Here is a 25,774-nt window from a genome sequence, read left to right as displayed (position 1 = left end):
TTATTACTGAGTCCAATTTGCTTTATTTTGTACAACAACCTCTTGTGTGAAACCGTATCAAAAGCCTTTGCAAAATCTAAGTAGACCACATCAACTGCATTACCCTGGTCTAAATTCCTACTTACCTCCTCAAAGAAACAAATAAGGTTACACCCGTTATGAATTACACCTGTTATCAATTACACCTGCTATCTCTCCCAATCCCTGCTCACAAAGAGATTAAATAGTACACATTGTCACTGTCACACTGTCACTATTCAATCACTCCCTGATGAAGTAGCACCTGCTGAGAAACACGTTGGATGTACTGTGCACTGTTAGAAAAGCCTCGGGAATCAGGTTCAGTTCAAAATCAGCAGTCTTTTATTACTCTTTGTAACGCTCGGCCTGCCCACAAGCCAGACGAGACCCCGGGACTGAGGTGGAAAGGGTAAAACCACACACCTAGCAGCAAACGGGGGCACGGCCTGAGTGTGGAAGTAGCGTAGATGGTCCGGGTAACAAGAATGTAAATGATACTGTACTTGACAGCTCCGGCATAGAAGGGTTAAGTTCGTATTCCAGGGGTCGTGGGTTGGAGAGGGCAGCGTAATCGATTGTCCGTAAGCCTGGGTCGTGGAGTGGAGAGAGCAGCGTAGTAGTTTGTCCGTGTGCCGTGTCCAAGGGTTGTAGATGTCTGCAGCGTAGAAGGCCAAAGCAGGGTCCAAAGGGTTCCAGAGAGCAGCGTAGTAGAGTTCCAAGCAAGGGTCAAATCCAAGGAGGTCAGCAAGGGTTCCAGGGACAGGAGCAGCATTGAAAAGACAAGAGAGGCCAGGCAACAGCAGACAGCACCAAGGTACAGAAGCTATGCAGAGCAAAGAGGAAATGGAGAAGAGGGATTATATAGGGGGCTGGGGCCAATCAGAGAAAGGGGAGTGATGGAGGAGCGACCTGAAGAGGAACCTAATAGGAGAGCAGAGTGAGGAAGTTTAAAACCAATTGGAGTTTGCCCCTGGAGATGCGAGAATCAATGATAGATTGAATTTCAAAGTCCTGTTGTCCAGATACAATGGGAGGAGGTCGAAGGGAAGGGTGAGCGAACCGTTTGCCTTGAATAAAAGGTTTCAAAAGGGAAACGTGGAAGACGGGTGAAATCTTCATAGAGGGAGGCAGGTGGAGTTGATAGGCCACAGGGTTAATCTGTTTCAGAATAGAAAAAGGGCCCAGGAAGACAATTTAGGGGTTGGGGCCTTCAATTTGATATTTTTTTAAGAAAGCCAGACCTTCTCTCCAGGGATGAACTTATGGCCCTTCTGACGGAGCCTATCAGCTTGTTTCTTCTGCCATAACACGGATTTTTGAAGCACTGCTTGAATCCTTTTCCATGACTCCTGTAAGGAAGATACCCTCTCATCTGCTGCCGGAACTCCGGACCTGGAAGGATGCATGGGAAGACGAGTAGGGTGAAATCCGCCATCTCCGCTCAGGACTTTGCGGACTATTTTAAGGAAAAGGTGGAATCCATACGTCAGAACATCCCCTCTGTTTCTTCCTCCCATCCTACACCTCTTCCTAACTCTCCTCCTACCTTCCTTGACTCTTTTCCCACTAACTCAGAGGAGGATATGTCGCTGTTGATCGCCTCTTCTCCCTCTACCACTTGCCATCTTGACCCCATTCCCTCCCATCTCCTAAAACCTCTTGCTCCTACTATAATCCCTACGCTCACACACATTTTTAACTCCTCCCTCTGCTCTGGAACCTTTCCATCCTCCTTCAAACATGCAACAGTCATACCATTACTCAAAAACAGCAAGCTTGACCCTACCTGTCCTTCTAACTATCGACCTGTCTCCCTCCTGCCTTTTACCTCCAAACTCCTTGAACGTCTTGTATTCTCTCGCTTGCTCCATTTTCTCAACACCGATTCTCTCCTAGACCCTCTACAATCTGGCTTCCGCACTGCTCACTCCACGGAAACAGCCCTCACTAAAATAACTGACGACCTCCATGCTGCCAAAGACAGAGGTCATTACACTCAGCTCATATTACTCGACCTCTCTGCAGCATTTGACACCGTGGACCACCCTCTTCTCCTTCACATTCTCCATACTCTTGATATTCGGAACAAAGCTCTATCCTGGATCTCCTCTTACCTCTCCCATCGTACTTTCAGTGTCTCTTCTGCTAACACCTCCTCCTCCTCTATTGATCTCTCTGTGGGGGTACCCCAGGGCTCTGTCCTGGGACCTCTTCTCTTTTCTCTGTACACACTCTCTCTAGGTGGTGGAAATATAGGTGCAAAATAGCGCTCATGCAAACAATGATAATTTAGAAACCTGTGATATAAAGTCCAATAGGTAGTCCTGGAGCTGCCCAAAGAGGTTATTCTGGTATCTCCTAACCAGACTTGGAATTGTAGAAGAAAAAAACCCTCCTGTGGCGCTGAGGCAAGGGTAAGGATGGGATTGTAGACAGAGTTCTTCTCTTGATTGATTACCTCAAGAAAAAATGACAAAACATGCAGACAACACTGCAATGGTGCATTACCCAGGGACAACAAGGATTATAAATAAAGAGAGCAGTTTAATATGAGACAATTGGACCATACATTATAAAAAAATACATTATAAAACACAATGATTCCAATAAAATACTTTTCTGTGCCTCTGCACTTGAACAATGAATCTTGAAACTTGCTCCGCCTTAATAAAAATTAGAATCCTACTCACCAAAAGTGACTAGGACATGCGCATTTGTTTAAGGGTCTTTTCGCCAGGTGAACCGCATGCCGTGGGGTGAATTACGTCAGTCAATGAAGGAGGATCACCTTCTATGCTCGGAGTCTGCTTGCTGCCAGAGTCTGGTCGATCAACTCCTCCGCTGACGTCACCACTCATATTTCACAGCTACAGTGTCCGTGCGATGCCAAAAAAAACCTCCTACGCGTTTCGAAACTCCAAATAGTCAATCAAGAGAAGAACTCTGTCTACAATCCCACCCTTATCCTTGCCTCAGCGCCACAGGAGTTTTTTTTTTTCTTCTACTCTCTCTAGGTGACCTAATAACATCTTTTGGGTTTAAATATCACCTCTATGCTGACGACACACAAATATACTTTTCAACACCCGACCTTACACCTGCTGTACAGACCAAAGTTTCTGAATGTCTCTCTGCTATATCATCCTGGATGGCCCTCCGCCGCCTTAAACTCAACATGGCTAAAACAGAGCTCCTCATACTTCCTCCCAAACCTAGCCCTACTACCTCCTTACACATTACTGTTGGAACTACGATCATTCACCCAGTAGCCCAAGCACGCTGCCTATGGGTCACACTCGACTCCTCTCTCACATTCGCCCCTCACATTCAAAACATTTCTAAAACCTGTCGCTTTTTCCTCCGCAATATAACAAAGATACGCCCTTTCCTCTGTTGCTCGACTGCTAAAACTCTGACTCAGGCCCTCATTCTCTCCCGTCTTGATTACTGTTGACAAAGTGAGAATATGACGTAAAGGGGAGGTCTGACATAAACAGCACTGGGATCTAAGCCGCCATTTTGAGTCAGCATCCATCTTAGGTGCCTGATATTGTCTATTGTCTGTATGAAAGTTGGTATGGACGTTAGTTTAAAAACATTTTTTTCTGCTGAAGTTCCAATTGATATTGAGCTGTTCAACTAAGCCACAAGACCTTGAAGAGGGAAGGAAAGTGCCAATGTTATGAAAATAAGAGACAGATAGGCACTGTGTCGCATTCCGAGGGGGGGGGGGGCATGAAGTTCTGTATGTAGAGTAAAAGTCACCGGCTTGTATAAGGAATATTAGCTGAGTCATTTCATTTCATTTAGGCATCCCATAATAATGCTTTAACTCAATGTGTTCATGTTCATATTTTGTTTACGTAGTGACGTACACGCAACCTCGTATAGGGGGCATGGGTTTAGTATTTTGTGTATAAATAAGGCCTGTATGCCACCATGTCGTTGGGAGAGTTTTATTTTGAAACTCTCCTCTGCGTGTGCACCGTACACTGCAATAAACTTATTTGTCATTCTGCAAAACATATCCTCAGACTTGTGTTTTTTATTCACAACTTTCACACAGATGGCGCACCGAATAGGAATCCAGATATACCGGAAGCTGAGCACTTGAAAAAAACACTCCTCGGTCACTCAAATCTGAGCGCTCGTAAGAATCAAGGTAAAAGGCACCTTTTGAGGAAAGCCTGAGTTTAAAAAGTTGTTTTGAGTGGTGTGTAGAGAGATGTGTTTTGAAGGGTGTCTCAATCTGTGTTGACGGGTTTACCTAGCAGTTTCAAATAAGTTTATTTGTCTGTTCCTGTATCCATTTTAAAGTGTTATAGTTGTTAAGTTTTATTGGGATTAGGGTGAGAGTCCCGTTAAAAGTTTTGGTGTTTTGGTGATGAAGGTGAGTGTTTGTATGCTTAAGGGATTGTTTAACACATAGGATACTTGCCAAGGCAAGTGGAAGAACCCCTTTCGAACAAGCACTCGTAGGGTGAAAAAAAGGGTGTGAATAACTAAACCTTTAATGAATACTTAGGGTAACAGTGAACACAAAACTATTAAAAAGCAAATTAAACAGGTAACTTCCAGTCCTATGAACCAAGGCTGGTTGACAATAGAATCTAGGGAATAGTAATTTCCTGGCATCAGCAGTATGGATGTTTAGCTTGATGCCTCAGTGTGGTATATATAGCTGTAACAATGATTCTATATCTATCACGGAAAACCGGACCAAACATATAGATATGTACCTACACTGACTGAATTGATTCAAAGGGTGTTTGCATACCAGTACATTGAAGTGCTTAATATATATGAATCAACCATGATATATGTAAAAAAATCCCTAGAAACGGCGCGTAGGTAAAGAATGAGTTAAAAAGGCTACTATGTAGCTAGAAATGAGCTAAGGATTGGATACATAGTGTAATTTTGATATCAACATGTCATTTACACATAATCTGTTTATAATCCAATGTCTTAGCGTATTCAGGAGTTCTCACAGAGGTGATTCTAAACTAGTGAGATACTCCCCACGAACTTCCGTGGAACCTGCACCATATGATAGGACGAAGTTGTATAGGTAGTTAACACTAAATAGTGCAGTTGTTGTAGGGTTCTTGTGCCCACGGTATACACTGATATATTAAACGTATCAAACGTATCAAATCTAAAGATTCAGATATATATATTGAAAAAAGAGGCAAAGTGGATTTATACACTGGGCACGTTATATCCACAGGGCCTGAACGAAGGCTTTATGTTTGCACCATTCATTGGCTGAAACAACTAAGGCACTAAGCCAGTAGTAGGTATGTACCCGTTCTGAGCCAGGCTGTCCCATTACTTCACTTGTTATTTTTTGCGGAAAGAACAAATGTCAACTGAATACACCAGGTTGACGATGCCCCTATTCGTCGTCTTACATTCATCCATTTTTGCAGTTTAATAAAGTTCCAACAGACTTTTTCCCTCAAAACCCCCAACCCCACCTCCTCCAACCCCCCCACACACCCCCCTTCCCCCCTCCCTATTTCCCCCCCCCCCCTTCCATACCCTTAATACTACAAACCCCCCCCCTCTTGTGTATACATGAATTAATACGTGTATATATACATATACACTCAGTATATATCCATCCACTGGCCCCCTAACAACGGGGATTAATAAATACACTGACATCTGTAGATTACTGTTTGGGTATGACCACGTGGACAACTGTGCTACTATGCCATCAGCACTGATCATGTTCTCAATCAGTGGACTAAATACATATCCCTGATTCTATCAATATCCCAAAGGTTAAATGTTCAGACCCCCGCTGCCATCTATGCTTGTAAAATTACCAATTCTGTGCATTACCCCCACTCCCCATTTAACTACTCAAGTAATGGTCTTGAGATACCTGCCACCACTTTATAGAACAAAGGAGACACAAAACTTTAATTTTTATTATACTTACCCTAGTGCCGAGCGTTGCTATGACAACGCGTGCCTATTTAAACACATGGGCTATCATGGAGGCGGGACCACCTTGAGAAAGCGTCAGAGCGACACGAAACAGCTGTCGGTGGAGGACGCACTTCCGTGACGTCAGCGCTTACCAGTGCGGTGTTGAATACAGCTCAGAGAGAACTCCTGCAAGGGTGAGCTGTATCTGCGCCTCTTTACCCCCACTGAGACTTCCCCCCACCCGGCTAACTAACGTTCTGTGGTGTTCATTAATACACCACGCCGGGTGGCGTCTCTGCTACTTATACTGAGTACACATAGTAACATAGATTATGCGTTTCTGTGTTTTGGGTATACCAATGAATTGGGCAGAGGTCTCAACACAGAACTAACGCGATTACTAATAGAACTCAATACATCTATCTGCATAGGGGGTCACGCGCCATTAACACCATCAGACTCTGCTCACAAATTGTTTCACCAACCTGACAGAGTGTTGAGTATTTTATTCACTCTATCCGGTGTGTTAATATGTTTGGTGGTGTTTATTAATACACCACACCGGACTGGAGCTGTTTATAGTAGATTACATAAACATTAAGAGGATACAACTATCTGGTATATATGCTCGAGGCTCTGTTCATTTACACACTAACTATCTAGTGAGTCCCAGGTTTGATTTCTAGGCAGACTCCAGATAATTTAGTCTGAGCACTACCCTGCATTAACCCCTTCCTTACCCGGCTAATTAAAGATACGGTGGTGTTCACAAATACACCACACCGGGTGGAAGGTAGATATAGCTCTACAGCATTACACCAAGCTTAACCTCTTCCTCACCCGGTTAACTAAATATTCGGTGGTGTTCATGAATACACCACACCGGGTGGGAGGTGCCTACTTTGAGTGCCACAGTATATATATCTGAATCTTTAGATTTGATACGTTTAATATATCAGTGTATACCGTGGGCACAAGAACCCTACAACAACTGCACTATTTAGTGTTAACTACCTATACAACTTCGTCCTATCATATGGTGCAGTTTCCACGGAAGTTCGTGGGGAGTATCTCACTAGTTTAGAATCACCTCTGTGAGAACTCCTGAATACGCTAAGACATTGGATTATAAACAGATTATGTGTAAATGACATGTTGATATCAAAATTACACTATGTATCCAATCCTTAGCTCATTTCTAGCTACATAGTAGCCTTTTTAACTCATTCTTTACCTACGCGCCGTTTCTAGGGATTTTTTTTACATATATCATGGTTGATTCATATATATTAAGCACTTCAATGTACTGGTATGCAAACACCCTTTGAATCAATTCAGTCAGTGTAGGTACATATCTATATGTTTGGTCCGGTTTTCCGTGATAGATATAGAATCATTGTTACAGCTATATATACCACACTGAGGCATCAAGCTAAACATCCATACTGCTGATGCCAGGAAATTACTATTCCCTAGATTCTATTGTCAACCAGCCTTGGTTCATAGGACTGGAAGTTACCTGTTTAATTTGCTTTTTAATAGTTTTGTGTTCACTGTTACCCTAAGTATTCATTAAAGGTTTAGTTATTCACACCCTTTTTTTCACCCTACGAGTGCTTGTTCGAAAGGGGTTCTTCCACTTGCCTTGGCAAGTATCCTATGTGTTACCTAGTTATACTAACCCCTGGCACCGTTCCTAGGACAGTAGCAAGAGCTCATCTCCCCACTCCCCCATTTCCCTCATTGCAAATCATAAGGGATTGTTTTTCAGACTGTCCTGGGTTGTGATAAATATTTTTGTTGTCTGAGCAGGAAGGGTCCCTGATTGTACATTTGCTCTGTCTTGTCATTAACATACCAAGTGAGTTTATTTGTGGATATCTGTTTAGAAGGTCTTATCTGTATCCATGTTATAAAAGTATAAGGTTTATCAGGACTGGGTTGGACCCACTGAAGTAATTCAAGTGTTTTCTTAGGTATAGTTATGGTGAAAAAATCAGAACAATAACATGCCAAAAGAGTTGCACGCAATCAGCTTGCGCTGATTATTGTATCAGGAGTATTGTACAGGTCAATTAAATGTGATTACTGTAACAGGAGAATAATGGGAAACCAAAGTTCTCAAAATTTGCTGTTAGAGGTTGTGTGTCTGCAGACAAAAATAATAAAGAATGGATACAGAGAACAAGAAGAGACAATATAAATATGTTTGGTTGGCCAATGAAAATACATGCAAGGCCAATGAAAATACACATGCAAGTTCAAGTGAAAAAACACATGCAAGTTCAAGTGAAAAAACACATGCAAGTCCCAGTGAAAAACATGCCACCCCAATGAAAAAAGTTTGTTTGCAATAAATTACTATGGAAGGAAGCGTGAACCTATGGGCAGCCGCACCGGTTTTCTTATTCGTAAGAATGCGAACGCAAGGGCTCATAGTGGAACCTTCTAACTTTCAGTAATCCTTGTGTGTCTGTGGCAGTATAAATCTTTGGATTTTATGAGGTTTTTGTGGCTAAAGTTAGACATGGCATGCCCGGCTGACTGGATGATGCAGAAATCAGTTATAAACATATGAGCTTTTCCTTCCATTTCCCCACATGCAATAATAAATAATTTCCTGATATAAACTCAAGTTTCGGTGCCGGCAAGTAAAATTGTTGCGCCCTTAAAGGAGAGTTGCCAGATGGATTTGATACCCTAATGAATTTTTCCTGAATGATTACATGTGTGAAAGATAAACCATGCTAAGTATCATGTATGCACAAATCACCATCCAAAAACTTGCAAGTACGTACAAAAACATGAATATTATTTGCTCACAATTAAGTCAAATGTCTGCAAGAAAGAGCATCAGAAACGCAGCAGCACAGAGCGTGCCCTCACCTTTTTCTCCAGCCGAGGAATGTGCTCAGATACGAAAGTTAACTCAAAAGCTCCGGAGCATCAGAGTAGTTTTAAATTCAGGTTATTTATGAGATTAAAGAAAGAGGAGAGGACATTTTTATTAATTTAGTTGCAGGGTGAAATTGTTTGGTAATAGGGGAGAAATGTTTTTCTTTTATTTGTTCGTTATTTTTGTGATGTTGTGTGGCTGGGTATGAGAGAAGTTTTTTGTATTTTGTGTTCTGTATTGTGTGTAACCAGTAAAAACACATTTCAATTTTATTTCTAGGGGATTAGGATATGTTTGGGAATATTTTGTGTTTAAAAATTCGGGTAAAAGCTCATAAGCATTGTTTGAAGTATATATTGTATTGTATGTTTTTATGTATATAACGCCATTAATATGCACATATAGGTAGCAAATGGTAAAGGTAAGAGGTCATGGAATAAGTGATCCAGACATAAAAGTAACATTGAGCAAAGAGAAGTCCCTGCTCTGAGGAGCTTACAATCTAATTGGTAGGTAGGGAAAGTGTACAGAGATAGTAGGATTTGATTAGTAGAAAGGAGAGGAATTTCAGGAGGGGAAACGCAGAATCAGAGTTTAAAGAGTAGAGTGATTCTGGCAGCAGCGTTTGGGATAGATAGTAGGGAATACAGGTGAAAGTCAGGAAAGCGAGATAGCAGGGGATTACAGTTATCAAGATGGGAGAGAATGAGGGTCTGAATCAGAGTGTTTAACAGTTGAGCAACAGAGGAACAGGTGTATCTTTGTGATATTGTGGAGGAAAAAGCAACAGTTATAGAAATGTTTTGAATGAAAGAGGAGAATATGAGAGAGGAGTTGGGAGTGACCCCTAAGCAGAGTGCTTGGGCTACTGGATGGAAGATTCAAGAGTAATGTGGAAGGAGATAATAGGGTCAGGTTTGGGAGGAAGTATGAGGAACTCTGTTTTTGCCATGTTAAATTTAAGGCGAAAGAGGGCCTTCCAGGATGAGATAACAGAGAGACATTAAGAAACTTAGGTTTGTATGGCAGGTGTAAGGTCAGGGGTTGAAAAGTAAATGAGGGTGTCGTCAGCATAGTGGTGATATTTAAACCCAAGAGATGTTATTAGGTCACCTAGAGAGAGTGTGTACAGAGAAAAGAGAAGAGTGTGGTCCACAAAGTCAAATGCTTCAGAGAGTAATATGAGCAGAGTGTAATGACCTCTGTCTTGGGCAGCATATAGGTCATCAGTTATTTTAGTGAGAATTGTCTCCGTGGAGGGAGCAGTGCAGAAGTCAGATTGTAGAGGGTTAAGGAGAGAATGGGTGTTGAGAAAATGGAGCAAGCTGGAGAATACAAGACAAGTTCAGTAGTTAGAAAGACAGGTAGGGTCAAGCTTGCTATTTTTGAGTCATGGTATAACTATTGCATGTTTGAAGGAGAATGGAAATGTAGCAGATTAGAGGGAGAAAGGAGATCAACAGTGATGGTGACATTCTCTTTTGAGACAGTGGAAAAAGAGTCAAGGAAAGCAGGAAGAGAGTAGGAAGCGGAGTAGGATAGGAGGAAACAGAGGGAATGTTCTGGTGTATGGATTCAACCTCTTTCTTAAAATAGTCAGCAAAAGTCCTGAGGTGAGATGAAGGAAGAGTTTGTGTGGGTTAGACTTGTGAGTGTTGATTAATGGAGAGAAATAGGTTTGTGTAGCTTGTGAAAGGACAGAATTGCAACAGGATAGCATAAATTTGTAGTGAATGAAGTCAGTGAAACTATGAAAGTTCAAACAGAAGGCATTAAAAAGAACTGAGTGGAGGGAAATAGCATGAGCGTGTGGAGTTATTTGTGTGTTAAAAAGTTATATAAGCCTCAGCTATATAAAAGCCCATTGGTTAATTTTTGAGAGGCCATAAAAAATGTAGTTCTTAGGGCTCTGGATAAAGCTCCATGTATTTAAACTTTAAGCAAAAGTTCCAATCCAATAATTATTATTTTTCAGGAAGAAGCCGTGGTGTGCCGTTATCTTATCTGTTCAGGGTCAATTGGCGAAACGCCCAGAAACAAAATGGCTTTTTGCCCGGAAACAAGCTTTGAAAATATTTTTTCTTTAGTCAGATGAATATGCAGTGTCTTTAAAATTATAAAGCTGACCGTGTGCTCAGCACTGTGCAAAGAGATTATATAAAGCAAGACATTAGTGTGAAGTCTTATATAAAATCATTTGTCTATTAACTGAATATGTGATGTATGTTATAACTTTTAACCATTTATTTTTTCCAAAGGTGACCGTAAGCAGTGGTTATTGTCAAAAATTGATGTGTAATCTAGAAGGGGTTTGCCAATAAGTGGTGAATTTGGGAGTCACCTCGCATTTGTGGGTGTGTCTTGTGCAAAGGGTTAAATACAGGGGATACATAGTTGCAAAAGTGGTTACATAAGTGAATAAGGTATGCATTATATACAAGGCATTTCAAAAAATTTAGCAGAATAGTTACAGTGGAGTGTTTGGGGTAAAAGCCAGATAGGGATTGGCTAGGGAAATTTGTATGGGTAAAATAATGGCTTAATGGGGAGTGAATATTTTTTCCATAACTGTGGATAGGATTGGGAGAAGAGGGATTGGTCTGTAGTTTGAGACAGTGTTTTTTGTCCCCACTTTTGAAGATTGGGACAAACTCTGGCAGTTTCCCAGGTCTTAGGGATATGGCCTGCAGACAGGATAGAATTAATTATGGAAGCAAGTGGTTTGGCAAGGGATGAGGCCCCAAAGTTTCAGGAACTTAGATTGTATCAAAGTCAGGTGCACAGTGGCTACTTAGTTTTAATTTGAGGAACATTAATAAGGAATACCTCTGTCTATATGTGGATGCTAAGACAGGAGTAAACACATTGATACAATAATTTATTCCTAGGTATAAATTATCTCCCTGTGAGACACTTATGGGATGACTTGTGACTATCAGCAGTCCAACGGAACGAATTAAGGACCATGTTATTGGTAATAAAACAATAAGTTGTATGCAACTAATACATTTTTTGAGTCTCTCTAGGCAAAGTTGAAAGTGCACCTACTCGAGATGGGGTTAATAGTCACATATTTCCTGCGCAAGCATGCTCTTCATCCCAGGTGAAAAGGCCTAAAGGCAATTAAAGTGGCAGAGTTCTTTTCCTGGACCCAAAGCACGTAAAGCTCGTTCCAGCTCCACCAAAGACCAAAGTCACCTAAAGCACAGCCGCAGCAAGTTAACGTCTTGCCGAGTCACAACTCTAACCCGTTAACCAACGAGGAAAATAAGACACCAGGCTAAGACCCGGTCTTAATCAGAACATTTCATTTTTTCAGAGACTCAATATTTTTATTCTTTAGAGTGTGTTTAAGTTAGAAATTTAAGGTGTATGTACAATTGAGCCTTGATGGGAGGATTGGTTTCCTGGAAGCGTGGCTTGTGAAAGCTCTTGTATGTGTTTTGGCAGTACTCATCACTCTCTATGTATGTGTCATGTACAGCAAAACTTTGATCCAGAAGTGTGTTGCGCCTCCACCGAGAGGAGGGGGTCACCCAGGGGCGTGTGTCAGCCACAAGGAAAGGATCATAAGTCAGCCATGTTGACCATCGCAGACATTGTCTGTTCTGATATTCTGAGTGAATGATGTATACAATGCGTGCAGGGGTGAGGATCACGCATTCGCTTCCACCGATACCAAACCCCCTCAATTCTCAGTAATAGAATGTTGTGATGATTCTGAAAATGTATGATGATAGATATAGATGCCATTTCCTTTATCTAGCAACTGCATATCCAAAGAAAGGTTGCTTGCATAAAATAAGGTTTTTAGTATTATGTGTATAATTTCTGTATTTTTCCAATTTTTTAAGGGAACCTCTTTAAAGGGTGTATCACACACTAGGAACAAGAATCAATTTATGGGTCAAGTGTCTCCACCAACCAATGGAACCTGTGTAAAAATGTATGTTCAGTCAGATAACAATTTACAGGAAGGATGTGGCCTTAATTTTGCAGGTTTTAATTTCATCATTAAACCAAGAACAGGTTCAGATTAGGCTTATGGCCTTACAAAACAGAATTGCTTTAGACTATGTTTTAGCTTCAAAAGGAGGGGTATGTGCTTTGATTAAAGACAATGTTGTGTTTTTATTCCAGATCAGTGTAGCAATGTGCAGCATGAACTAGATGAAATACAAGAGATCCAAAAGAGGTTTACAAAGGGAAGTGACAGAATATCACCCTTGGGGTTAGGTGAATGGCTTAGATCACTTGGAGCAAAAACTTATGAATGCTTTGGTGTGTTTGGGAGTGTTACTTGTTGTCATATATGTGTGTGTCACGTGTTGCAGACGTATGATCCACAAATTGCGACCCCCTCCCCCAATCTGATGCCACTCTTTACAGATGCCAGAAACAGCAGTCCCTTGAAGAAAGAAGATGTCGATCACAGTTACTCAACTCCAAAAGACATGTTGGGGCCGCAGCACCTTTACGAGACTATGACAGTGAAGGGCACGCGCCCTTGTCCTCTGAGTTATACCACTGAGCAGTATCAGATGATGGAGCACCCCAGTATACAATATGAGTCTGTCTATGTGTCCCTTGACTATCATCATAAACTTAATTCTCAAAAGCGATGTTTTAAGAATAAAAAAAGGAGGGAGTGACAAAGTGAGAATATGACGTAAAGGGGAGGTCTGACATAAACAGCACTGGGATCTAAGCCGCCATTTTGAGTCAGCATCCATCTTAGGTGCCTGATATTGTCTATTGTCTGTATGAAAGTTGGTATGGACGTTAGTTCAAAAACATTTTTTTCTGTTGAAGTTCCAATTGATATTGAGCTGTTCAACTAAGCCACAAGACCTTGAAGAGGGAAGGAACATGCCAATGTTATGAAAATAAGAGACAGATAGGCACTGTGTCGCATTCCGAGGGGGGGCCCATGAAGTTCTGTATGTAGAATAAAAGGAATATTAGCTGAGTCATTTCATTTCATTTATGCATCCCATAATAATGCTTTAACTCAATGTGTTCATGTTCATATTTTGTTTACGTAGTGACGACACGCAACCTCGTATAGGGGGCGTGGGTTTAGTATTTTGTGTATAAATAAGGCCTGTATGCCACCATGTCGTTGGGAGAGTTTTATTTTGAAACTCTCCTCTGCGTGTGCACCGTACACTGCAATAAACTTATTTGTCATTCTGCAAAACATATCTTCAGACTTGTGTTTTTTATTCACAACTTTCACACTGTAACCTCCTGCTGTCCGGCCTTCCTGCCTCTCACCTGTCTCCCCTACAATCTATCCTAAACGCTGCTGCCAGAATCACTCTACTCTTTCCTAGATCCGTCTCAGCATCTCCCCTCATGAAATCCCTCTCCTGGCTTCCTATCAAATCCCGCATCTCACACTCCATTCTTCTCCTCACTTTTAAAGCTTTACATTCTTCTGCCCCTCCTTACATCTCAGCCCTAATTTCTCGCTATGCACCATCCCGACTCTTGCGTTCTTCTCAAGGATGTCTTCTCTCTACCACTTTGTATCTAAAGCCCTCTCCCGCCTTAAACCCTTTTCACTGACTGCCCCAAACCTCTGGAATGCCCTTCCCCTCAGTACCCGACTAGCACCCTCTCTATCCACCTTTAAGACCCACCTTAAGACACACTTGCTTAAAGAAGCATATGAATAGCACTGTGGATATTCTGAACACATGATACATAAAGCCTGGCCCCCTGCAGACGCACTTACCAGAACTCCCTCCTACTGTCTCTGTACGTTCTCCCTACCTACCAATTAGACTGTAAGCTCCTCGGGGCAGGGACTCCTCTTCCTTAATGTTACTTTTATGTCTAAAGCACTTATTCCCATGACCTGTTATTTATATTATCTGTTATTTATATTATCTGTTATTGATGTGATTACCACATGTATTACTGCTGTGAAGCGCTATGTACATTAATGGCGCTATATAAATAAAGACATACAATACAATACAATACACAGTGACATCCCCCGCACAGTGACACCTCCCGCACTCAGTGACACAGAGTGACCCCCTGCACACAGTGACACACAGTGACACCCCCCGCACACAGTGACACACAGTGACACCCCCCGCACACAGTGACACACAGTGGCACCCCCCGCACACAGTGACACACAGTGACACCCCCGCACACAGTAACACACAGTGACACCCCCCGCACACAGTGACACAGTGACACCTGCCACACACAGTGACACCCCCCACACACAGTGACACATAGTGACACCCCCCGCACACAGTGACACACAGTGACACCCCCCACACACAGTGACACCCCCCACACACAGTGACACACAGTGACACCCCCCGCACACAGTGACACACAGTGACATCCCCCTGCACACAGTAACACACAGTGACACCCCCTGCACACAGTGACACAGTGACACCCCCCACACACAGTGACACCACCCACACACAGTGACACAGTGACACCCCCCACACACATTGGCACACAGTAGCACACAGTGACACACAGTGACACCCCCTGCACCCAGTGACACACAGTGACACCCCCCGTACACAGTGACACACAGTGACACCCCCCACACCCAGTGGCACACAGTGACACCCCACACACACAGTGACACACAGTGACACCCCCCACACACAGTGACACACAGTGACACCCCCCGCACACAGTGACACACAGTGATACCCCCGCACACAGTAACACACAGTGACACCCGCTGCACACAGTGACACAGTGACACCCGCCACACACAGTGACACCCCCCACACACAGTAACACATAGTGACACCCCCCGCACACAGTGACACACAGTGACACCCCCCACACACAGTGACACCCCCCACACACAGTGACACCCCCCACACACAGTGACACACAGTGACACCCCCACACACAGTGGCACACAGTGGCACACAGTGACACCCCCCGCGCCCAGTGACACACAGTGACACCCCCCGCACACAGTGACACACAGTGACACCCCCCACACACAGTGACACCCCCACACACAGTGACACACAGTGACACCCCCCGCACACGGTGACACACAGTGACACCCCCGCACACAGTGACACAGTGACACACCCCGCACACAGTGACACACAGTGACACCCCCCGCACACAGTAACACACAGTGACACCCCCCGCACACAGTGACACAGTGACACCCCCACACACAGTGACACATAGTGACACCCCCCACACACAGTGACACACAGTGACACAGTGACACCCCCCACACACAGTGGCACACAGTGACACCCCCCGCACCCAGTGACACACAGTGACACCCTCGCACACAGTGACACATAGTGACACCCCCCACACACAGTGACACACAGTGACACCCCCCACACACAGTGACACAGTGACACCCCCCACACACAGTGGCACACTGTGACACACAGTGACACCCCCCGCACCCAGTGACAAACAGTGACACCCCCCGCACACAGTGACACAGTGACACCCCCCACACCCAGTGGCACACAGTGACACCCCCCACACACAGTGACATACAGTGACACTCCCCACACACAGTGACACACAGTGACACACAGTGACATCCCCGCACACAGGGACATACAGTGACACCCCCCACACACAGTGAAACACACAGTGACACCCCCCACACACAGTGACACTGCCCACACACAGTGACACCCCCACACACAGTGACACCCCCCACACACAGTGACACTCCCCACACACAGTGACACCCCCACACACAGTGACACCCCCCACACACAGTGACACACAGTGACACCCCCCGCACACAGTGACACACACTGACACCCCACACACACAGTGACACACTGTGACACCCCCCGCACATAGTGACACACAGTGACACCCCCCGCACACAGTGACACACAGTGACACCCCCCGCACACAGAAACACACAGTGACACCACCCGCACACAGGGCCCCCCCCGCACACAGTGACACAGTGACACCCCCACACAAAGTGACACCCCCCACACACAGTGACACATAGTGACACCCCCCACACACAGTGACACACAGTGACACCCCCACACACAGTGACACAGTGACACCCCCCACACACAGTGGCACACAGTGACACAAAGTGACACCCCCCGCACCCAGTGACACACAGTGACACCCCCCGCACACAGTGACACACAGTGACACCCCCCACACCCAGTGACATACAGTGACACTCCCCACACACAGTGACACACAGTGACACACAGTGACACCCCCCACACACAGTGACATACAGTGACACCCCCTAAACACAGTGACACCCCCCACACACAGTGACACCCCCCCAACACAGTGACACCCCCCACACACAGTGACACCCCCCACACACAGTGACACTCCCCACACACAGTGACACCCCCCACACACAGTGACACACAGTGACACACAGTGACACCCCCCGCACACAGTGACACACAGTGACATCCCCCTGCACACAGTAACACACAGTGACACCCCCCACACACAGTGACACAGTAACACAGTGACACAGTGACACCTCGCACACACAGTGACACCCCCCACACACAGTGACACATAGTGACACCACACACAGTGACACACAGTGACACCCCCCACACACAGTGACACCCCCTGCACACAGTGACACCCCCGCACACAGTGACACAGTGACACCCCCCACACACAGTGACACCCCCTCCACACAGTGACACAGTGACACCCCCCACACACAGTGACACACAGTGACACCCCCCGCACACAGTGACACACAGTGACACACCCCACGCACAGTGACATACAGTGACACCCCCGCACACAGTGACACAGTGACACCCCCCACACACAGTGACACACAGTGACACCCCCCACACACAGTGACACAGTGACACCCCCCACACACAGTGACACCCCCCCACACACAGTGACACATAGTGACACCCCCCGCACACAGTGACACACAGTGACACCCCCCACACACAGTGACACAGTGACACCCCCCACACACAGTGACACCCCCCACACACAGTGACACATACACTGGCGACACACTTTATTCGAGCTCGGCTAGTCCCACGAATTCGGGTATACCCGGGTGTATTGAGGTTTGTGACTGTTTTCTGCCCGAGTGCATTGGGTTATTTTCCAGGCAGGGATTGAAGCATTTTATTCCCGCTGGCTGCAATACTGCACAGTATATATATATATATATACTGCATTACAATTCATGAATTTATGCCATCTGGTAGACACGCGAAGCATTGCAGCCTATTAAATCCTAATCATGATCATTTAACAGATCAGCCGCCCGTCAGCCAGGCATGAACCCAGGCTGGGAAGGCAAACGCAACGGGGCTTGTCAGAGGTGAGGAGCGGCGCATTCCAGGTATCTGCCAGGTACATACTGGGTATTTGCTCGAATAAAGTGTGTCGGTGCAGTAGTGACACCCCCCGCACACAGTGACACACAGTGACACCCCCCGCACACAGTGACACACAGTGACACCCCCCGCACACAGTAACACACAGTGACACCCCCCGCACACAGTGACACAGTGACACCCCCCACACACAGTGACACCCCCCACACACAGTGACACCCCCCGCACACAGTAACACACAGTGACACCCCCCGCACACAGTGACACAGTGACACCCCCCACACACAGTGACACCCCCTGCACACAGTGACACAGTGACACCCCCCACACACAGTGACACCCCCCACACACAGTGACACCCCCCGCACACAGTGACATACAGTGACACCCCCGCACACAGTGACACAGTGACACCCCCCACACACAGTGACACACAGTGACACCCCCCACACACAGTGACACAGTGACACCCCCCACACACAGTGACACCCCCCCACACACAGTGACACATAGTGACACCCCCCGCACACAGTGACACACAGTGACACCCCCCACACACAGTGACACAGTGACACCCCCCATACACAGTGACACCCCCCACACACAGTGACACATAGTGACACCCCCCGCACACAGTGACACACAGTGACACACAGTGACACCCCCCGCACACAGTGACACACAGTGACACCCCCCGCACACAGTAACACACAATGACACCCCCCGCACACAGTGACACAGTGACACCCCCCACACACAGTGACACCCCCCACACACAGTGACACACAGTGACACCCCCCGCACACAGTGACACACAGTGACACACCCCGCACACAGTGACATACAGTGACACCCCCCGCACACAGTGACACAGTGACACCCCCCACACACAGTGACACCCCCCACACACAGTGACACGTAGTGACACCCCCCGCACACAGTGACACACAGTGACACCCCCCACACACAGTGACACAGTGACACCCCCCACACACAGTGACACCCCCCACACACAGTGACACATAGTGACACCCCCCGCACACAGTGACACACAGTGACACCCCCCGCACACAGTGACACACAGTGACACACAGTGACACCCCCCGCACACAGTAACACACAGTGACACCCCCCACACACAGTGACACCCCCCGCACACAATGACACAGTGACACCCCCCACACACAGTGACACCCCCCACACACAGTGACACACAGTGACACCCCCCGCACACAGTGACACAGTGACACCCCCCACACACAGTGACACCCCCCCACACACAGTGACACATAGTGACACCCCCCGCACACAGTGACACACAGTGACACACAGTGACACACAGTGACACCCCCCGCACACAGTAACACACAGTGACACCCCCCGCACACAGTGACACACAGTGACACACAGTGACACCCCCCGCACACAGTGACACACAGTGACACACAGTGACACCCCCCACACACAGTGACACCCCCTGCACACAGTGACACAGTGACACCCCCCACACACAGTGACACCCCCCACACACAGTGACACCCCCCGCACACAGTGACATACAGTGACACCCCCGCACACAGTGACACAGTGACACCCCCCACACACAGTGACACACAGTGACACCCCCCACACACAGTGACACAGTGACACCCCCCACACACAGTGACACCCCCCCACACACAGTGACACATAGTGACACCCCCCACACACAGTGACACACAGTGACACCCCCCACACACAGTGACACAGTGACACCCCCCATACACAGTGACACCCCCCACACACAGTGACACATAGTGACACCCCCCGCACACAGTGACACACAGTGACACACAGTGACACCCCCCGCACACAGTGACACACAGTGACACCCCCCGCACACAGTAACACACAGTGACACCCCCCGCACACAGTGACACAGTGACACCCCCCACACACAGTGACACCCCCCACACACAGTGACACACAGTGACACCCCCCGCACACAGTGACACACAGTGACACACCCCGCACACAGTGACATACAGTGACACCCCCCGCACACAGTGACACAGTGACACCCCCCACACACAGTGACACCCCCCACACACAGTGACACGTAGTGACACCCCCCCGCACACAGTGACACACAGTGACACCCCCCACACACAGTGACACAGTGACACCCCCCACACACAGTGACACCCCCCACACACAGTGACACATAGTGACACCCCCCGCACACAGTGACACACAGTGACACCCCCCACACACAGTGACACACAGTGACACCCCCCGCACACAGTAACACACAGTGACACCCCCCGCACACAGTGACACAGTGACACCCCCCACACACAGTGACACCCCCCGCACACAGTGACACAGTGACACCCCCCACACACAGTGACACCCCCCACACACAGTGACACACAGTGACACCCCCCGCACACAGTGACACACAGTGACACACCCCGCATACAGTGACATACAGTGACACCCCCGCACACAGTGACACAGTGACACCCCCCACACACAGTGACACACAGTGACACCCCCCGCACACAGTGACACAGTGACACCCCCCACACACAGTGACACCCCCCCACACACAGTGACACACAGTGACACACAGTGACACACAGTGACACCCCCCGCACACAGTAACACACAGTGACACCCCCCGCACACAGTGACACACAGTGACACACAGTGACACCCCCCGCACACAGTAACACACAGTGACACCCCCCACACACAGTGACACAGTGACACAGTGACACCCCCCACACACAGTGACACCCCGCACACAGTGACACCCCCCACACACAGTGACACCCCCCGCACACAGTGACACCCCCCGCACACAGTGACACACAGTGACACACAGTGACACCCCCACACACAGTGACACACAGTGACACCCCCCGCACACAGTGACACACAGTGACACACAGTGACACCCCACGCACACAGTGACACCCCCACACACAGTGACACACAGTGACACCCCCCGCACACAGTAACACACAGTGACACCCCCCGCACACAGTGACACACAGTGACACACACTGACACCCCACGCACACAGTGACACCCCCCGCACACAGTGACACACACTGACACCCCACACACACAGTGACACACAGTGACACCCCCCGCACACAGTGACACACAGTGACACACACTGACACCCCACGCACACAGTGACACCCCCCGCACACAGTGACACACACTGACACCCCACACACACAGTGACACACAGTGACACACAGTGACACCCCCACACACAGTGACACACAGTGACACCCCCCGCACACAGTGACACACAGTGACACACACTGACACCCCACGCACACAGTGACACCCCCCGCACACAGTGACACACACTGACACCCCACACACACAGTGACACACAGTGACACACAGTGTATTGAACTCCTGTCTCCTCCTGATACAAAGCTCAGGGTCAGGTTGGATAATAGTTTCCTGGAAACCCTCCAGAGAGGGGAGACGGGAGGAAGGGGGGGGGGGGGAGGGGGAGAGGGGGGAGAGAAGAGAGGGGGGGCGGGAGGAAGGTGGGGGGGGAGAGGGGGAGAGGAGGGAGAGAGGAGAGGGGGGACGATACTCTCCTGAGTGGGGATTAAACCCAAATTAAAAAGTAGTGATACTGAGTTAGTCTTCAAAAAGTCTGTGAGTCTGAGTAGAGGGAGGTAAACTGTGGCCATGAAGCAGAACGTGTAGTGCCCACTTACATCCTACTCATCACTCACATCCAGCTCCCACTCACATCCAGCTCCCACTCACATCCTACTCATCACTCACATCCAGCTCACACTCACACCCAGCTCACACTCACATCCAGCTCACACTCACACCCTACTCCCCACTCACATCCTACTCATCTCTCACATTCTACTCCCCACTCACATCCTACTCATCACTCACATCCAGCTACCACTCACATCCAGCTCCCACTCACATCCTACTCATCACTCACATCCAGCTCCCCACTCACATCCTACTCCCGACTCACATCCTACGCCCCACTCACATCCTACTCCCCACTCACATCCTACTCATCACTCACATCCAGCTCCCACTCACATCCTACTCTTCACTCACATCCAGCTCACACTCACATCCAGCTCACACTCACATCCAGTTCACACTCACATCCTACTCCCCACTCACATCCTACTCCCCACTCGCATCCTACTCCCCACTCACATCCTACTCTCCACTCGCATCCTACTCCCCACTCCCATTCTACTCCCCACTCACATCCAGCTCCCACTCACATCCAGCTACCACTCACATCCAGCTCCCACTCACATCCAGCTCCCCACTCACATCCTACTCATCACTCACATCCAGCTCCCACTCACATCCTACTCTTCACTCACATCCAGCTCACACTCACATCCAGCTCACACTCACATCCAGTTCACACTCACATCCTACTCCCCACTCACATCCTACTCCCCAGTCACATCCTACTCATCACTCACATCCTACTCCCCACTCACATCCTACCCATCACTCACATCCTACTCCCCACTCACATCCAGCTCCCACTAACATCCAGCTCCCACTAACATCCTACTCACCACTCACATCCTACTCACCACTCACATCCAGCTCCCACTCACATCCAGCTCCCACTCACATCCTACTCATCACTCACATCCAGCTCCCACTCACATCCAGCTCCCACTCACATCCAGCTCCCACTCACATCCAGCTCCCACTCACATCCTACTCATCACTCACATCCTACTCATCACTCACATCCAGCTCCCACTAACATCCAGCTCACACTCACATCCTACTCACCACTCACACCCTACTCCCCACTCACATCCTACTCCCCACTCACATCCTACTCATCACTCACATCCAGCTCCCACTCACATTCAGCTCCCCACTCACATCCAGCTCCCCACTCACATCCAGCTCCTCACTCACATCCTACTCCCCACTCACATCCTACTCCCCACTCACATCCTACTCCCCACTCACATCCTACTTCCCACTCACATCCAGCTCCCACTGATATCCAGCTCCCACTCACATCCTACTCCCCACTCACATCCAGCTCCCACTGATATCCAGCTCCTCATCACATTCTACTCCCCACTCGCATCCTACTCAACACTCACATCCAGCTCCCCACTCACATCCAGCTCCCCACTCACATCCAGCTCCCCACTCACATCCAGCTCCCCACTCACTCCCAGCTCCTCACTCACTCCCAGCTCTCCACTCACTCCCAGCTCTCCACTCACATCCTACTCATCACTCAGATCCTGTTCCCCACTCACACCCTACACCCCACTCACATCCCGCTCCCCACTTAACCTCCAGCTCCCCACTCACATCCAGCTCCCCACTCACATCCAGCTTCCCACTCACATCCAGCTCCCCACTCACATCCAGCTCCCCACTCACTCCCAGCTCCTCACTCACTCCAAGCCCCCCACTCACTCCCAGCTCTCCACTCACATCCTACTCATCACTCAGATCCTGTTCCCCACTCACATCCTACACCCCACTCACATCCCGCTCCCCACTTAACCTCCAGCTCCCCACTCACATCCAGCTCCCCACTCACATCCTACTCCCCACTCAAATCCAGCTCCCCACTCACCTCCTACACCTCACGCATCTCCTTCTACCTACTCACCTCTTGCTCCCTACTATTGCCCTACTCCCCCCTCACCTCCTACTCTCCACTCAGCCCATCTCCCCAGTCACCTCCTCAACCCCATTAACCTTCAGTTCCCCCACTCACTAGCTGCTCCCCACTCACTAGCTGCTCCCCCAATGACTCTCTCCCCCCTCCCTCCCGATCTCCACTCAAACCCGTACTCCTCTGCACCCTAATATTAGTGATAAATCCACCAGCATGTGAACCATAAGACGCGGGTCCCAATGGTGGTAACTCACGAGGTGCCTGCGTGCTGGCTCTACGGGGAGAGAGGGGGTTAATAACCCAATGCTCCCGACCCAACCAGACCTGCTCTACCAGTGCCAGCGCCTCCGTGACACCGCCCGCAATGTATTTATTTATGAAAAGTGAGAGGGGAGAGCAGCCTTAGGTATAAAGGGGGGGATGGCGCTGCAGGTAAGGGGGGAGAAGCCTCAGACAATGGGGGGCAGAGAAGCCACAGGTGAGAAAGGGAGGGAGAGAAGCCTCAGGTGAGGGGGGGGGGAGAAAGCAGTCTCAGGTAAGGGGGGAGAGGAACTTCAGGTGAGAGAGGGGGGAGAGAAGCCTTAGGTGAGAGGGGGAGAGGAGCTTCAGGTGAGAGAGAAAGGGAGGGAGAGATGCCTCAGGTGAGAGGGGGGAAGGAGCTTCAGGTGAGAGGGATGGGGGGCGAGGAGCTTCAGGTGAGTGAGGGAGGAAGAGAAGAGCTTCAGGTGAGAGGGAGGGAAGCTTCAGGTGAGAGGCTGGCAGAGAAGACTCAGGTGAGAGGGGGAGATGGCTTCAGGTGAGAGAGAAGCCTCAGGTGAGGGAGGGAGGGAGAGGAGCTTCAGGTGAGAGGGGGAGAGGAGCTTCAGGTGAGAGGGAGGGAGGGAGAGAAGCCTCAGGTGAGTGAGGGAGAGAAGCTTCAGGTGAGAGGGTGGGAGAGAAGCCTCAGGTGAGTGAGGGAGGGAGAGGAGCTTCAGGTGAGAGGGTGGGAGAGAAGCCTCAGGTGAGTGAGGGATATGGCTTCAGGTGAGAGAGAAGCCTCAGGTGAGAGGGGGGAGAGGAGCTTCAGGTGAGAGGGAGGGAGAGAAGCCTCAGGTGAGTGAGGGAGGGAGAGGAGCTTCAGGTGAGAGGTGGGAGAGAAGCCTCAGGTGAGTGAGGGAGGGAGAGGAGCTTCAGGTGAGAGGGTGGGAGAGAATCCTCAGGTGAGTGAGGGAGGGAGAGGGAGGTGCGATGGCTTAATTAGCAGAACGAGAGTCTGCGTTCCATTCTCAATCAGCAGCCAATCACAGGGAGCCTGAGGGACACATACAGAGATACCGACAGGGCTGGCCGGTGTCACTGTCACTGGTCCCAGGACACAGCTGGTCACCCCAAAACAGCCAGAGTCCACCTGTGTCCCCAACACCCCCTATGTGTCCCAATCTAACCCCTGGGCATCTCTGGCCATGTGTGGTCCTCCTGGTCCTGTGTCCGGTGGTCCGAGCGGGGTCAGGGGAGAAGATATTCGGGAGGGTGCTGGACCTCTTCTCCCCAGGACAGGCGTTTCTGAACGAGAGCGGGCTGAGCGCTCTTATAAAGCGTCTGGAGGAGCGTGTGCAGTGCGACGGGCCGTGTGAAAAGGTGAGCGCAGAAAAGAGACAGTCGTGTGCAAAACTGCGGGGGGAAGAGAGAGAGCGGGGAGCGAATGAGAGAGCAAAGTACAGAGCCATAAAGTGCAGAGATATGTGTCATATCAACAACTCTACAGATAAACCCCAGGACACGGAGTCCTGTGATAGGGGAGCGGCAGTTATAGGGTGAGGGGTCCCTGTAATAGTGATAGGGGCAGTTATAGGGTGAGGGGTCCCTGTAATAGAGGAGAGATACAGTAGGTACAGGGCAGTTATA

At 48.5% G+C, this 25,774-nt stretch overlaps 1 long non-coding RNA gene across 1 annotated transcript; it reads right to left on the bottom strand.

Annotated features, from left to right (window-relative positions):
- Positions 1–25,519, bottom strand: LOC142474696 (uncharacterized). Its single transcript, XR_012790594.1, has 2 exons — positions 25,197–25,519; positions 1–1,413 (listed from the first exon to the last, which is right to left on the bottom strand). It is a non-coding gene; the product is annotated as an uncharacterized LOC142474696 (long non-coding RNA).
- Positions 25,520–25,774: the final 255 nt, after the last annotated feature.

This window comes from Ascaphus truei, chromosome 2 (genome assembly GCF_040206685.1).
Source record: "Ascaphus truei isolate aAscTru1 chromosome 2, aAscTru1.hap1, whole genome shotgun sequence".
Lineage (NCBI taxonomy): Eukaryota > Metazoa > Chordata > Amphibia > Anura > Ascaphidae > Ascaphus > Ascaphus truei.
This window is presented reverse-complemented; position numbering and strand designations above follow the sequence as displayed.